Source organism: Corvus cornix, chromosome 1A (assembly GCF_000738735.6).
Source record: "Corvus cornix cornix isolate S_Up_H32 chromosome 1A, ASM73873v5, whole genome shotgun sequence".
In the NCBI taxonomy this organism is placed as follows: domain Eukaryota; kingdom Metazoa; phylum Chordata; class Aves; order Passeriformes; family Corvidae; genus Corvus; species Corvus cornix.
The window spans coordinates 70,003,549-70,019,996 of NC_047057.1; the positions used below are offsets into that span (position 1 = coordinate 70,003,549).

At 39.7% G+C, this 16,448-nt stretch overlaps 1 long non-coding RNA gene across 5 annotated transcripts in view; it reads right to left on the minus strand.

The window, feature by feature from the left end:
* LOC104692270 overlaps positions 1-16,448 on the minus strand; it is a 128,239-nt gene that overhangs the window by 21,530 nt on the left and 90,261 nt on the right. For 4 of the 5 annotated variants that reach the window (XR_005604548.1, XR_005604547.1, XR_005604544.1 and 1 more), the window contains 3 exons: positions 15,939-16,022; positions 14,932-15,015; positions 11,048-12,535 (listed from right to left, as the gene is read on the minus strand). This is a non-coding gene — a long non-coding RNA (uncharacterized LOC104692270). The remainder of the gene's footprint in view (positions 1-11,047; positions 12,536-14,931; positions 15,016-15,938; positions 16,023-16,448) is intronic. The other variant, XR_005604545.1, reaches the window with a different exon arrangement.

The window sequence follows — 16,448 nt, forward strand, 5'->3', positions numbered from 1 at the left end:
ATAATATATAGTCAGTACAGCTATAGATCTCAATCCTGTCACGGGAAGCAAAGCACTATCTGTTAAAATGTATTAGCCAAACATATGCAGACAAATGGACCCAACAGCACCTCACCACAGACAACAAATTCCTCTCGTCCTTTAAGAATGTAGGGGTTGTTTTTTTGATGTTGTTGTTGTTGCTTTTATAAATAAGCACCTAATCTCATCTACAATATGTCATGAAAGTTCTCTCTCTCATTTGCACAGGCAGTCACTCAGTCTTTTTACATATTCACCTGTTTGGAAATTGGATGCAGTTTTACACATTCCTTCCTTAAAATGAGGCCTACATTAAACGTATTTTCCCTAAATTATTATTATCTCCTATGCATAGTTAACAGAAAGCAGTGCAGCTAGTTTAAGTATAATTATCCATAACTTGTCGTGCACTGATGGCATCCATCATTCTTCTGGCAGAAGCAAACTTGATTCCCACACCAAAAATCTTATCAACAACATCAAGAAAATTTATAACTGATACTAAAATTATGAGCACTACATAACTCCCCAATAATATCTGTGGTGAGTTTTGACTGATATTTGGCCTAATTTCCTAATTTAGGGCAAACAAGCCTCATATGCTAGACAAATCCAAATTTAGATCCTGACTTTTGTTTATAATAGCATTTAAAATACATTAAGCCTGGGAGTTTCAGTGAGGGGGAAGAAGTCTGTCGAGATAACTACATGTTCAGTGTACGCTGAAAATTTTGAGATAGCAGTACTTTTTTTTTCCTTGTTTGTAAAACCAGAGGCAAGGATTATACAAATATGCAGTCTCACTCTTTTCTGCACTTGTGTGTCTATATCTATACAGCCACTCAACATTTTATATTCATGTTGCAAGTCACATAGGGATTTTTTTCGGTGGGGTATTGTGTAGTTCTGGCCCCAGAGAAGTCCTCACCAATGACTTCCAAGCACTGTCACAATGCAAATAAAAACACAGCGAGAAAAGAAAGTTGCAAGGGTAAAAGGCAACATATAAAGTTAGTTAAAAGAAAAAGAGACTCTTCAAATTTAGTCTAAATTTTCAGTATATTCCAAGATTTCTCCTTTCTGGGTTGGTACTTTAGTGGCTTCAGGAATCTCAAAGGGTACAAAATGTTATTTAATGCCTGTATATATGGAATATGATACATTATAAAAGACCCATAGATGTGGCACTTAGGATCCTGGTTTGGTGGCGGTCTTGGCAGTGCTTGGTCGATGGTTGGACACAACGATCTTAGAGGTCTTTTCCAACCTGAATGATTCTATGATCCTATGCACAGCTGTGGGTTTCTCACACCCGGTTTTTGTGCGTGCATATTTGTTAGGTTAGTGCTTTTCTAATGATCCATCAATGGCAAAGTGAATCTGTTTGCATAAGACCATAAAGATAAAGATTATTAGCACCTAACCTACCACAGAATAGAAAAGATCAAGAAATACAGAGTTAATCTAAAAACCCAGGAAGGTCTCTTCCACTTCAGGGAGGAAATAAACAGAAAGTTCTCACCACATTCATACCCTCTTAAGGACACTGAAATCTCTTTCACAAAAGAATAGCTCACTTTAGGTGTCTAAATATTTTCGCTTTTACTCTTGCACTTAAAAAGCTGAGATTTCATCCTTTCAAACAAGCACCTCATGGAATGAGACAATGGAAATTAACAGACAAGAAAGAGGTGAAGGAAAGGCAATGCTTCCACTAAGACAAAAAGTTCACATTGGCTCAACTATTTTTTAAACCAGCTTCTCATCTGCATGAACTAACAGAATTTATTAGTGTCAGTAAACAAGGGCCATTGCCTTAATAATTGGTGAACCAGCAAGTCTGTAAGGCATCCAAGTCCTCTCCCAGTCTCCATCTTAACAAAATCTTAGTTATATTAATAATAATGCCTGCGGATTCTGAGCTAAGCTTCATTCAGTCTTACAAAATTTAAATTCAATATGCAATTCAGTGGGAAATAAGTTTTCAAGATGTCACACAGTTTTCAGTTCATGTTTCAAGAAACAAGGAGCAAAAGGTAGAAGGTGAAAAAATGCATAATATAGTGACTGTCTCTTTTGCACAACAAAAATGTGAGAATTGAGACAGCTGTTACTAGTCTCAAACAATTTTGTGAGTAGGACTTGTGGGCTCTGACTCTTCAACAACCAAGAAAGCACACAGACCATTTTTAGTGTCATTTTCTCAGTTACTTTGGCTAGAAGGAATGGTTTCTTGATGCTGAGAGGTTTTCTATGTATTACTCTGGAGTATCTACTTTTGAAACTAGACAAGGTTCAGAAACATCAATAAAATGCGAAATAGATGTTTTTCTCTACCTCCTTAATTCTACATTCCCCAAAGCATCATTCAGGTTTTAGGTGAAGGGCTGAGTCGTGTCCCCTGCATCAACATTTTTGTAGATTTGTTTTCATGCTTCTGCAAACCGTTTCTCTTTCCATCGCACCAGAAATCAATCACAGCGTTGGGAGCGCTGAAAATATGCTGCTCCTCAAAAGAAAGAACTGTGTGGCTGGAAAGTAATTATACTGAGAAAGCTGTTCCGGGTGGACAAAGCCAACCAGATCGCTTAAGAGTGTGACAAAATGCTAAATTGATCTGAGCTGTCTAGAGACAGTTCAGAATTTCTTCTTGGGATGTTCTGTTTCAAAACCTTATTACCGTAACTTCTCAGTGACTGTATGTCACGATCATGAGTTACTCCATTTCAATGTGTATTTATTTTCTGTTAATGTTATAACTTAGGAAATTCAAAAGGATGGAAAGGGTACTTGGTTCTATCCCTAAATGTCAACCATGTAAGTGCTTTGACTTTTATTTTCTATTTGCTTTGGTCAGTGTAAATTTCTATGGGTTTTGCTGGTTGGGGGAAGGGGATTTGGAGATGTGCAGTTCTTGGTTATTAATATTTGACTTTGTTAGTGCTATCTGTTTACCGTATGGCTTCTGGAAAAAGATAGGAAATATTAGCTGGTGAGTCCTTAAAATGCACGATGTGTGGGCACACGCCTTGTGCCTGCACATTCTTTGCACTGCTGCTGCATTTAGCCTGTGATTGACCATGGAGGGGGTTTGATATTGTTTTTTGATACTTCTTTGCTTTTACTTCACTCTTTTTACATTTAATACATTTGGATGATCAAGTTTGAGTGAATCCCATATGCTTCATACAGGCTGGTTTTTTTCCTTATTTCTGGAATAGAAAAGATGAAGGCTGTTTTTAGCCGCTGTTTACATTCACAAAGCTGGATCCTGCACATAAATGAGTTTTTATACAAATGCCTGGGATTTTATACAAATCCCATTCCTCTTTCGCTTAGAACGAGTAACAAGACAGCTGTCTCCGAAGCAGAAAAGGCTGTTGTTAAGAAAGCAATAATAGGCCAGGCTTAAGATCCTTAGCTGGGCTCTTTTATTTTGGGACTTTTACCAAAGGCTGAGGGGTACCCAAAGAAAATATCAAATATCCACTAATATTGAGGGCCTAGTACTCATAGTTGGCAGGGTATGAAATTTGTTTCTATAGGAAATCACCTTATTGTACAGAAAATTGAAACTGTGTGAAGGCTTTTTTCTTTTCTTTTTCCCAAACTGAACATGAAAACTTTTGGGGGTTGGAGGTGATGGCATATTGTACTGTGAAAAATTGGTTTATGCTCAAATGCCTTTTGCGGTCACAACACGATTCCTCACCTCTTCTTGCATGAAAAGGCAAGAGTCAGAGGGCGCTTCTCCTTTGGGGTTTTTCCTGAGATCATTTATGCTTTCCAAAGCCGGATCCAGGTCCCAACCGATAGAGCGGGACTGTCACAGCCCGGGTGCTGTCCTGCAGCTTATTTCCAAACAAGCCATTCCCCTTGTTTTCTTTATTTTTCCCTCTAAAAAGTGATTAAAAGGAGGAGGCCGTCGATGTCCGTGAGATTCACTGAAATTCCTTGAAATGCCGCCGTGACTTTCATTATTCCGCCGCTACCGAGGAGGCTGTGCAATTGTGCCGGGAAGCCACTGGGTGTCAGCAGGAATGTGAAAGCAAGGCAGGGACACCCAGCTTTCCCTCTCCATAAAACACAGCAATTCACACTACATCCGTGAGAATTCCGGAAAGGAGATGCCTGGCAGAACTTTTGCACCCAGGAACACGAGTGGGCAAGCAGCCCCGATGTCAGTCAGCTCAGCCTGAAGAGCAAGACTCGCTTAGTGCTTCTCCTTCATCCTCTAACAGAAAGCTGATTGTTAAGAGAGTGTTTGAGGGCCAGTTTTTAAAAACCAGACAATGAGCTCAACCCAGTACCTCAGCCAGCTAGCAGGCTTGCTCAGGATCAGAGGAAAATCATCAATGACAACACACAAAATCCTTTTAGCACATCTGCTTGTCAGAGATTAATACAGAGTTTGTTTATACTTATCATTAAACCAAAGTTTTGCACAGATTTCACTGATTTTTTTATATGCATCTCAACAGCACCCACAGATCTTGCTCTGCTCTGTGTCAAAGCTGCTCTGTTCAACTAGCTGTTATACCACTGCAGAGTAATCCTCTGTTAATTTGGACCTCAACCCCCCTAAAAATCGAGGGTTTGGGATCCCAAAAAATAAAAGCAAAGTAGTTAAGGTCTAAAAGTGTTCTTGCCTGTTTGCTGTTATTGATAAAATGGTCTGCCTGGTCGTGAGAGACAAAAACTGAGACAGACAACACACTCCAAACAGTAAACTCAAAATAAACTCATCTGGTTTTGAAAGATGAACATTAATAACGATTTGTAGACACATTGTTATGGGTCCCAGTGTATGTCTTCTGTAAATCAGTAATGGAAACAGTAGGATGAAACAAAGAATTATCAGCCACAGACACTTTTGCTTCTTTTGAAGGAGAACATGTAAACATCAGGAAAATTTTGAATATTTTTCCCTATAGACTTCTAGACTCACTACTGCTAAGTAACACCCGTGGGTCAGAACCCTGTGAATTGCAGAGTGTCTTGAAACTGTGCAATCTTCAATGAGAATGGAGAGCGCCCCTCTTCTTGCACGATTAGGTGTTTACCCTCATAGATGTTCTCCGTGTATTTCTCTGTAAATAACACAGGGATGCTGCCAGAGTGGATAGCTGCTGAAAAAAGGCTCTTCCCCTTGAGAAGCAGGGCTTTCAAACTGGTGGAAATGAAGTATTAGCTCATGTGACATTCCGTGGAGTGGCCTGATTTAAATAACTATACTTTATTCATAATGAGCGGAATGCACCAATTTGCTCTCCCTTTTCCCTCTCCTCCCTTTTCATTCCCCTTTTAAGGTGCAGAAGGTTGTTTTAATTCCACTCAGAATTACTTCTCTAAAAATGTTGGTAATTCTGACAAAAGCATCACACTTTACTGTAAAGGCACTCGGTGAGCAACACTACGAAGGTTACAGGAGAACACCAGCTATAGCTCTGTTGTTTTCATTTGCATACAAATTGTGAGCCAGAAGCAAGCATTTTCATACACTGAGTTATATAAAATCTGCTTTTTTGGACTGAATTTTAATTTTATTTTTATCCACAAGAATTTCTAAAGAAGTAACGGTTTTGTTTTAGGTTTTTTTAAAGATGGAGATCTAAACTCAGGGTAATTTTTCCATATGATGCATATTTTGAGATTGTTTTATAAGCTCTTTATAATGTAGAATTTGAGGTCTGGCAATCAGATATTTAGACTCCGTTATGAATTAGGTGGTTTAGAAATGAAGACATGCTTGCGGTCACAATTACAAAAACATATTTATGATGACAGAAGAACCAGACAGACACGAAGACAGCAGGTGGGAAAGTGAGGAAAAAGCATAAGAAGTGGGGTGTTTTTTTGCATAACAAACTCTTTATCACCTGTGCTGAAACTGTCAAATGATAAAGTATCCAGTGGAGATTTTAGAAATACTGGAGGAGGCTAAGGTTTTGCCTGGGACCTTAACAGATCTGTGAGGCGGCTTCTGTTCCTTCCAGACTGCAGAGGAGAAACTACAAGCTGAGTTACTTCCACTCCTACCTGTGAGCTTCACTTGCATATCCCTAGCAGTAAGAAGCAGACATCAATAGCAATTGAGATGAAATAGCAGAGGACACAGAACAAACTGAGTTAAAACTTACCCACTCCATCCCTCCCCAATGTGGTACTATACTTGTAAGAACTTCTCACAAAAGCTCTCTCGTGTTCCTGTGAGATAACAGGAAATGGGATGTGCCTGGTTCCTAAGCCACCTGACACCCATTGTGGTGATGGACTTCCAACTCACCTGGGGCAGCTGACACTTTTAGGGAATTGGTAACACCCGGTTTCTGTGAAAAGTGGCAGACTGAGGCTCCTGCCAAAGCTAGAAACCAAGAGCTTGGACCTGGGGATGCTGGCATTAGACATAAGGGTCTTGTGGTAGGAGGCTGTTATAAGGTTGTATGTTGACTATGCATTTTTCAAGGTAATGGCATTTTGCTACTGCTATTTTTCCCCTATAAAAGTTAAAGGAACAAAACCCAAACTGTAGTATTATAAAAATTACTTTCCAAATATTTATTGGCATTTAGCCTGTGATAAATGGTCAGCAAAGTTTAAATGTTGTATTGCCTTCTTTTTGCTGGAATTCTAATAAAAATATCAGTGAAACACTAATTCAAGTGATTTTAAAAGCTTGCATCATTTTGACATTGTACATTTTCTTTGTTCTTGGACTGTGAAAGATTAGGCACATCTGCATTAAACAGATAAAAGTTTGCTTGGAGAGATTTTATTGTGGTTCTTTTTTCTATTTGTTCTTCCTGGGGATGACATTCTCATCTGGTATAAATTGGCAGAGCTCTCTGCTTATGGAGCAGAGCTGTCCTGGTCTACAAAGATTCAAAATAAGGCCTAGAAATCTGATAGCTGCCAAAAACCTGGATCTGTTGGATCTTTCTCAGCAAGATATGTGTATATGCACCCTCATTTTCTCCTTTTCTCACTCTTTGAGGTTACCAGGTTATTTCAACTTGAATGTTGCTGCTATCCAACTCACCTAATTAACTGATTTCTTTTATGATGTTTGTAAAGTTTGTCCCACTTGCTCACAATGCTCCCAAAGACTTTCCTTTTAGCGTGGCATGCTGACTTCAGTGTCTATCTAAACAGGCCAGGATGACTTGATTTAAATAATAAACTTTTTAAATATTTGATGGGCTATGGAGCTCAGCTGTTGCAGGGAACTGTCTCAAATGAGTGTGTCTGTGGGCATGTAAAACCCAGGATCTTATTTACTGCAACACATAACTTGAACGTGCTCATGGGCTGACCATGACAGCATTTGGAAGCTGGGAGAAACCAGTCATTAAGATGGACTTGTTACAGATTGCTCTGAAAACCTTCTTTAACCCAAACATTGTCAGCTCTGAGCTAAGCCCCAGCAGAAATGCCGTTTTTAGGATCACATAATTGGCTGATCAAGTTTTTTAAAAGGGTACCACGTAGATTTCACTTTGTGGAAGATGCTTCCCTGCAGTTTTGAGTGGGATCCATTTAACCAGTAAATGTATCAGTTGCTGACATCTAGATCTGATATAACCACTTAGACGCCTTTTATATTCACTGGAGTGATTTGAGGATGCAAAGTTTGGAAATGTCTAAAATAGGTCAGATGAGTTATGAGCTAAATTTGCCTATTCCTCTTTATCCAGTAGAAAGGGCACTGAGGATGCCCAGCTGAGGTAAAAATTTATGCTGTGGCCATCTAAGTCTACATGAGGTGAATCTCACACTCACTGTCTTAAATAAACTCATCAAAATAACGTTGCAGGAGTGTCCTTAACACTGAGCATGAGCAAATGCGTCGCTCTGAACAGCATCTGTGTTTGCTCAACTTTTCATTTCAATTTGAGCACTTCAGTACATCATCAGTTGAATAAAATAAAAGATTGGCTCTGCAAAGAAGTATATTTCATGGAAACATACTAGGATTCTTGAAAAACAGAAATCTCAACTGATGAAATGAAAAAATTCATTACATTTAGGTTACTATTCTTAAAGCATCTTATGAAAGGAAGAGGCCTTTTTTTGGCAGATACTAGAGGGACTGGAAGGAAACACATCCAGTGTATCCACATGATGTGACAATGAACTGTGTGGACTACCTTTTCAATCTCATTTTAAAAGCCTCGGAGAGAGGTCCTGTGGAGCTATGAACAGGCTCATGAGTGAAGTACCAAATTGCAAGGAAAAAGTATCTCTGAGTGGCACGGTCCCCATTCCCTGCCCTGGCCACTTCTACATACGTGAACTGGAAATTGCTACAAAATCAGAAAGGCCACAGTTCTGCCAGTTGTTGTGCAAGGAATGATTGAAATTCCAATCTTTTGACTGGGACACAGCTCTCCAAGAGCACTCTTGGTACGTAAACACCAGCACGTGAAAGGCGTGACACAAATACCTGTCTCACAGAGTAAAAAGGCATGTTATCTGACCCTGAAGTGAATTCCTAGCTATGGAGATGTGAAGGGAGAGGGGAGAAGAAGGTCACTATGTGGTAAAAGACAAACATATCTGATGCATGCAATCAAGCAGGGCCCGTAAATTAATTTTCAGCTCTAAAAATTGACTATCTCCTGGGGAAATTCTATTATCGAAAAACAAGATATATTCCAATTAGGAGAGAGGTCATATAGAGGGCAGGATAGAAAAGAGAAAAGGAAGAAGACAAAAAAAAACTTTACACATTAGAGCTCTAAAGGTATGACCGTCACTAAATGGGACAAAGGGGAGGAGGCTGTTAGGAACCTTAATTTGAAATGCCCTTGATTTCTGTCATTTTAAGTTAAAGCCTGCATATTTTAACACAGTGGTGCCTTACAGTACTCTGGCACATTGTGTGTACTGCTACCTGCTGTGGATCTGGACCTTGGATCACTGCTCTGTCTCTCAGCATGACATGAAACACTAAGGGGTACATTTTCAAAGCAATAAGTGGGGATTTCACTGCATGATTCCCACTGAAGCCAGTGTAAGATATGTAGCTGAAGCCCTGTGCAATGATTTGAATACTTCCCATATCACTTCTTAGAATTGCCGAAAAAATATTTCTGGTAGTAGAATTTTCCAGGGACTGCTATTTGACTTCAAACTTCTACTTCATAAATTTTGGGCTTTGATAGGTTTTTTGGAAGTAACTAAATGTTGTTACCGTCTGTTTTCTGTAGGTGTTGTCAGCTGATCAACTCATTATGAAATCTGCTAATTGTTAGTGGAGAGCATAGGTACCCATAGAACACTTCACTCCTTTGCTTAACAAAATCTATACAAACAGAGCACATTTTGCCTGTCAAGTTTGTTTTTCAAGACTTTATAGTATTTTGGGTCACAGAATAGTACTAAAAAATTCTAATTTAATTCTAATTCTAAAATGTGCTGATCTGAGACTTGCTAAACTTTTGCAAAGAGGAATTATTATCTATCATGCAGCCCCTACTTCCACCCCAGAATGCATATTTTTAGTTTTTCAGAACTGATTTTTTTCCCCGCAGAAAATCAGATATTCTGAAATAAATAAATTTTATATTTCAGCAAAAATAAATTAAAATTCAGTCTATCAACTAAGTGAGAAGCTGTCATCAGCTCTGAGTAATGGTAAAAATATTGAGCAGGCAAGGGCAAAGCAGGAGGCTGAAGGTTTGCACAGGCAGGAAAAATAATTTTTATGTATCTCACTGATGCAAAATTAAAGATGTTAATATGTTCAGATAAAGAGAACTACAGGATCGCTGGAGCGGGCTCCACAGAGAGCTGGTACATGGAGTGAACATTAATGTAAACCTTAATTTTTACACAGAAAATAATAAAATTACTCTCTGTATTGGATACAGGTAACATGCTGAGTGAGCTGAGAAACTTCCTTCCCTTTAGACTGGAACACAAGAGCATCGTGGCTTTTAGACAGAAGTGGAAGCCTTTCCTACCAGTGCAGCGCTGTAGACAAGGTTGTGGCTGAAGGCAGGACTTCTGTGGCTTGCTCTGCTTGTTCTGCCTTAAGCTGGTTTAATTTCCTGCTTTCACTACTGAACCCAGCTTAATAACAAGAGCAAAACACTGGAGAATGTTGATGATAATTTTGGGAGACATGAGCAGTATGGAACAACATTAGAACCACATCTAGAACAACAACAAAAAAAAGAGCAAGTGGAAGTACGAGGCTTTTAGAAGCCAAAAAAACCCCAGTTGTTCTGTATGCTCTGCACTGAACATGAAAAAGAGAAGGAAGAATGACTTTGAACCACAGATGTGAGGCAGCAACAAGACAGGGAAATGCAGGCATTTGAGCTGGAAAGGTGATTAATGATACCGTGCAAGCATACAACACCTGGCGAGACCTGAAATGCTGTGTATAATTCAGGTCATCCTGGTACAAGAAATATGAATGCAAATTGGAACTGATATAACAAAGCACCAGTAGGTTGGTCAGGAGAAGGGAGACCCTACCTCATAAGAGAAAATTTAAAATGCTCTAAGAAGCTGTGTGTCTGTGCTCCAAGCTGCTCTGCAGCACAGCAGCCACAACTTAGGACAGTGCTGGAAGCAAGCTAACATGTCCTAAGGGCATGAGGGTGGGTATGATAGGCTGAGCCTATTATAGTAGCTGGATACTTTTCAATTAGCTTGACATGTGAAAACAGAAGTTCCCCAAAATCTTGAACTTTGCTTGTCTAACGCTGTGGGTAAAGGATTTGAATATTTTTATAGATATAATGAAAGGATGAATATCAAAGAGCTGGAGGAGCTAAAGTTTTTAAGATTCAGAGTATTCTGGTGAGAGGTAAAAAAAAAAAAGAAAAAAAGGTTACTAACTGCCCCTGGAAAACCTTCAGCTGAAAACTTACAAGAATATTTCTGAACACTTGTAGGAGTTGTTTAAACAGTTTCCAGTAAAAGTAGTGCAACTAACTTGACAAGCTTAAGAAATTGAGTATCTAATCCCAAATGACTTTGTGATGCATCTGAAAAAGATTCTATAAACACATACCTGGAGAACAGGGCTGTCATACGGCGTCCTACATAGGTGTGAAAAGCCAAAAATATTTTTCTCCAATTTAAATAAATTTTACTTTATATAAACCTTACATTTTGTTAAAATCCATCAAACAAACAAGCAACCTATGAAAAGTGGAAGTCCTTTTTAGTTTTATCTCTTAGGTGAAAGTGACTGATGGGCAGTTTGTTTTCAGCAAATCAGCATTTGAACAATAGAAGGCATTCCACCAGAGAGTGTTGACAAACTCTGGTTTCCTGGCAGTAGATGTAATGCTAATTCCTACAGCTATTTTGAAACAAATATGCTGAAGGGAGTAATGGGAAAAAGCAGCAGTGTGCAGCAGATGCTAGGTCTACCCTTACAGTCTCTGCAGCAAAGAAAAATCTTGTAAGGAGGGTCAATTCTTACACGTCGCAATTGCAAAACAGTCTGTTACCCTTATTCAGGGAAGGAAGGAACGATCCCTGATCAAAGCATGGAATAAGGGTCAGATTCAATAGCAGCAGAAGGCAGACACCTTAGTCACTCTTCTATGTATCTGGCTGGCAGGACCTGTCCCATTACTCATTTTCTGAGCACTCCTGCTAGATTGGCTCCATTCTTCTGTTAAATGGGTTCACTGATTAGAGCATTCATATGGGAAACGTGGGTTCAATTCTTTTCTCTCGCCGAGCATAAACAAGCCTGCATCTTCCAGGGCAAAACTCCAACCATTATGCTAACAGGTATTCCGGAATTATGATCTTGCTCAGTCCTTCTTGTTGAAGCTTTGTATGGAATAATAAACATACATTAGACCAAGGAGGAAAACGATCCGTGAGTAAGACTTTGTAGCCAATGGGGAGCAGACTTGCACCAGTCTGTGCGCGACTACACACGTGTGTAGGTCTGTAGTCACACTGTGATAAGTATTTCCTGGGACAGGGAGTAGCCCCTGGATTTCTCCACTTCCCAACAGGACCCATTGCCAGTAGAGAAGAGAGTGGTGCCAATGCTTGTGTTCTCCATCCCCCCCACCTTTCTGTTATCTTTAGTTCTTATTCATGACAGGCTGAGTGGGATGGATGGGCCAGTGAGAGATTCAGACAGGTTCATGGAGAGTCACAGGTTCACACACTTTTTTACAAAGCAGGAATGAAAACCCAGATCTTTCACTGCCCAGGCTCAGTCCTCTGGGCATGTGATGGAACGAAAGAGGCAGAAGTGACTTTTTGCTCCACCATATGTTGTGACGTGGGATGGATGTGGGTATCAAAGTCAGCAAGACTCAGGGTTGGTCAAGGCATGGCAGAGGATCGGGGTTTCACACTTCCATATCCACTGCTGTTTGAAGAGGTTACTTTGGATGACTCAGCTTTCTTTATGCTTATATAGACTTTTCTGGACCTAAGTTTTAGGACCCAATTGCCCTCATCTTAAGCAGCCTGCAGTCCATTTGGGGTTGTACATTCCGGCAGAAGGCGTTGGAGGCTGAAGGTGCTGGAAACAGCGAGCCTTGTGATCTGTTGTGAATTTAGCTCTTAATGAGGGCTGTAGATCTAGTCCTAGGCACATATCCCATTTCGAAAATGTTCTAAGAGATTGAATAATAAGTCAGTAGTTATCAGTTAATTACCAAATTGTGAAAAATGACAGAGCAGATGAAGAAATACTCACACAAAACCAATGTATTCATCTCAACAGCTACATTTGCCTGATAATACGGTTCAAAATTATTTATTTACGCTCATATTTGCACTGCAGAGCAATAATAAATGTTGTGAAGCATTTTTTTATAAAGAATCAATCTCATTACATTTTGCAAAAAGTCAAGAAGTTGCAATAATGTGAGGCCTTCCAAAATACTGTAGCTGCTATTAAATATTTGCTGAGAAATGGTAAAGAAACCATTGTTTTTTATGTCAGTTTTATGGGATATGTGGATAGGTAAGAAGCAACTTAGTGAGCTTTTACTGTGTTGCTTACTGATTCCAGGCATATAATTCACAGGATCCAAGGATGGATTTGCATATGTTTGTCTTATTACATAAACTGAACAGAGACTTCTTGTAGATATCAAACAAAACCTGCTTGAAATATATTCCTACGGCTGCCAAAAGGGGGTTTGTAAAGTGCTGCTAGATTAAACTTGTCAGTGGTAAACAAAATTCAAGAAAACCCCAACAAATAAGCAGAGAAGAGATTTGAAGGTGCACTCTCTCAGTTACAATTACATTTTACCATTTTGTGGACTTGCTGATGGATATTTTCTTAGCAGCTGGTTCAGGGAGACATGCCCTGATGATCCTCTCTGTCTTGCAGTGTGACCAAACACTTTATCACATCAGGACAGATGGCCTGAGATGTGAACTTGTCAACAGGAAGAAAATGCAGGAGGACAGTGTATCTCTGCTGTGGCAATACTGCAGCAAGAATATTTGACAATGGGCAGAGAATCTTTTCCCACCTCAGCTTTGTAAGGCATAGCTGTAAGCCATCTCTCCATGACGTGTTATGTTCTGGCACAGAGACAACAACAGGTAAGGTTTCAAAGAGGTGCTGTGATTTCATTCACTGAATTTAAAGAAGCGAGGAGAGAAAGCCCTCAGATTGGAAAGAGGAAAAATGAGCAGGAGTTAGCTGTGATGTTAGGATTTTTTATGCAGTGAGGTAAGAGGCTGGAGTTACCCACAAATCACACCACCTTGAGAAACATGGGATTTGTCATCACTGATCAGACAAGTACTCTAACTCTGCCTCCGGCTGTGACCAATACCTGATGCTGGGATAAAAAAGTCCCACAATGCATTTAACTCAACTGAGTAGAGGGAAACAATTGAACCTGGCTCTTACAGCCCAGAGTGTGAAGCCAGAATCCCCTTATTCATCTACACTGCCAGAGTTACATTGGCTGAGTGCAATATGACATTTTTTCATATCCAACACTTCCAGTCGAGGTTGGTGGGAATGTTGAGTGCACATGAACTGCAATGATCATAAAATTAGTCAGACTTATTAAAAATCCACTCACAACATTTAAAACTCCATGACCATCTGTTGAAATACATTCCACATGCCAGCTAGGGAAAACTGAATTAAAAAACCCCAAACTAAAATCAAAACCAAAAATCCAGTCCTTAGTAATTCCAGCTGGAGAACTGAAATTTTAAGCTTAGCCACAGCTGAAGGAGGTATGGATGGAAAGTGGGGTGAAAGAGTAGAGAGCAGGAGACACAAGAAAATCTAATGCCTAAGTATAATTTCAAAGAACATTTCTTTCAGCAACAACTCAGCATAAATAGCCTCTGAACCATCCTTCACCCCACCATTACTACACACTGTCCCTCCTAAATGTGCATGCAACTTTTGGGTGTGGTTTTGGGTTGTTTATAGGCTGAAGAATCCTCTGACCCCATCCAGAAGTAGCCCCAGAAACATGGTGTAGAAGGGAAAACATGAGGGAGAGAATAAACAGCCTGAGGGTCTGTGAGGTTTTTGTGACCTTGATCTCTCTGATTTGTTTAAGAATTCAGACCCTCATCATGCTTAGGAACGGTCAAACTGTAGCTGAGAGTGTGCATTTATTTTTGGTTGCTTAGCAAACAACTGTGTGGACAAACAGGAGCCTCTGCTGTGCTCCCACACTGGTCATTACAAAGCTGTGCTGTGCTTCCTCTGTAGTGAAGGGTCAGCTTCAGTTTGGGGTGTCAGAGGCTGTTGCACCTCTTTCCTCAATGCAGGTGCCAATCAGCTTTTCTATTAGCTGTTTATATCTCTATATTACTAGTTTATGTTACTGTATTAGCTTTTTTTTCTCTTTGCTATGTGTAATTATTTGATTAAATCTCCTTAGCAAAGAATTCTTTTTAATAAAATATGGAACAAAAAGAGCTTACCTATGTGGCTGTGAGAGGCCAGCTCTATGAATGTGCTACCAGGTGTGTTAGCATCTGGGATACTTTTGTTTCCCGAGGAGGTTCCTGCAAAAAGAAATGTGCTTATCTCCTGAAGGCTTCTAAATAAACCAATACAAGGAATCACATATACCAGCAAGGTGAATTGATTATCTTCATCCATAAGAGTAAATTTTTTTTCTCCTTACCATAACCGCTAAGCTCCACAGACGCAGAGTACAGGAATTTCCTTTAGGACAATCTACAGGTGTTGTTATACGTTAAAACATGGTAGATTGAACCTTAGATACTTGTGTGCTCCAAAGCTCTGTTCCCTGAGGTATGCCAAAATCTCTAATTAATATATTTATCCTTATAACACCTACAGAAGCCAGGAAAGGCACAGTTATGGGTGCATACAGTTGGGAAATTGAGATACGTAAGGCTAGCTCAAGGAAAATGTTTGTTCTTCTGAGATAGAGAGTAAATGCAGGAGTTCACAAATCCTCTGTAGATCCCAGTTTGGTGTGTGAGAAACTCTAGGAAGCTGTGGTTTGACTAATGTCTTTATTAACTGGACTAGTTTCTACTTAGACAACTGAGGTTTTGTTATTGACTAAAACAAAGCTGTCTCCTCTTTGCTGCATGGAATGTGTCAGTTCAGGGGAACATCCCCTTATCAAGGAATTCCACCAAGGATCACTGGTAAGAAGTCCCAAGGAGCACCTTCCAAACTGTATGTGCCAAAAATCCCTGACCCATGTGGAAAATATTGAGTGTACAAGACATGACCTGATCATCTATAACTAAAAAATCTGGTCAGAAATGTTGGGAGGGTTGTCACCATCACTTTTTTTTTAGTGTCTCAGCGACTGGATAAGGAGGTGTGAAAACTGGAGTTGTCTTCATGAGCTCAAGAAAATTCGAACCCACACACATCACCCACGTCCCATTACAAAACGTAATGTAAATATCTCATGTTCATGCCTGTGGAACGGGAGTTCTCTTACCTTGTGTTCCTGGGCTATTCCAAGGTGAGTCCATGGGAGGTCTCTGGTACTGCCAGGAGCCCTGTTCCTGGGGAGGGTCATACCCTAGAGATAGGATGGGAGGTAAGTCAGGTTTGTTCTTCACTCCCAGCAAACTTCTCTCATTTGCTAAGTGACTGTTTTGTGCAAAATGCATAAACACTCACTGGATTGGATCAAGGGTTTCTCAGTCTGTTAAATAATATTGGAAAGAAACCCCTGTAAAAGTTAAATTGTCAATTTGTTAATGAAAAAAACCCTAAAGATACATGATACTGCTTCATGCCACAGATACTTTCACTGTGAAATGAGATTCATGCCAGCATAAACTAGTGTCAACAATACACTTGTATTCAGCTAGGATGGTGAGAAGCTTACTTATCCATTTTTCAAAAAGATTTTTTTGTAATTGTTTGTACTTTTATGATAGTCTTAAATATTTGTGGAAACTTACCATATTTGTAGAAAATTCTGTTCTAGGAACATAAGTGT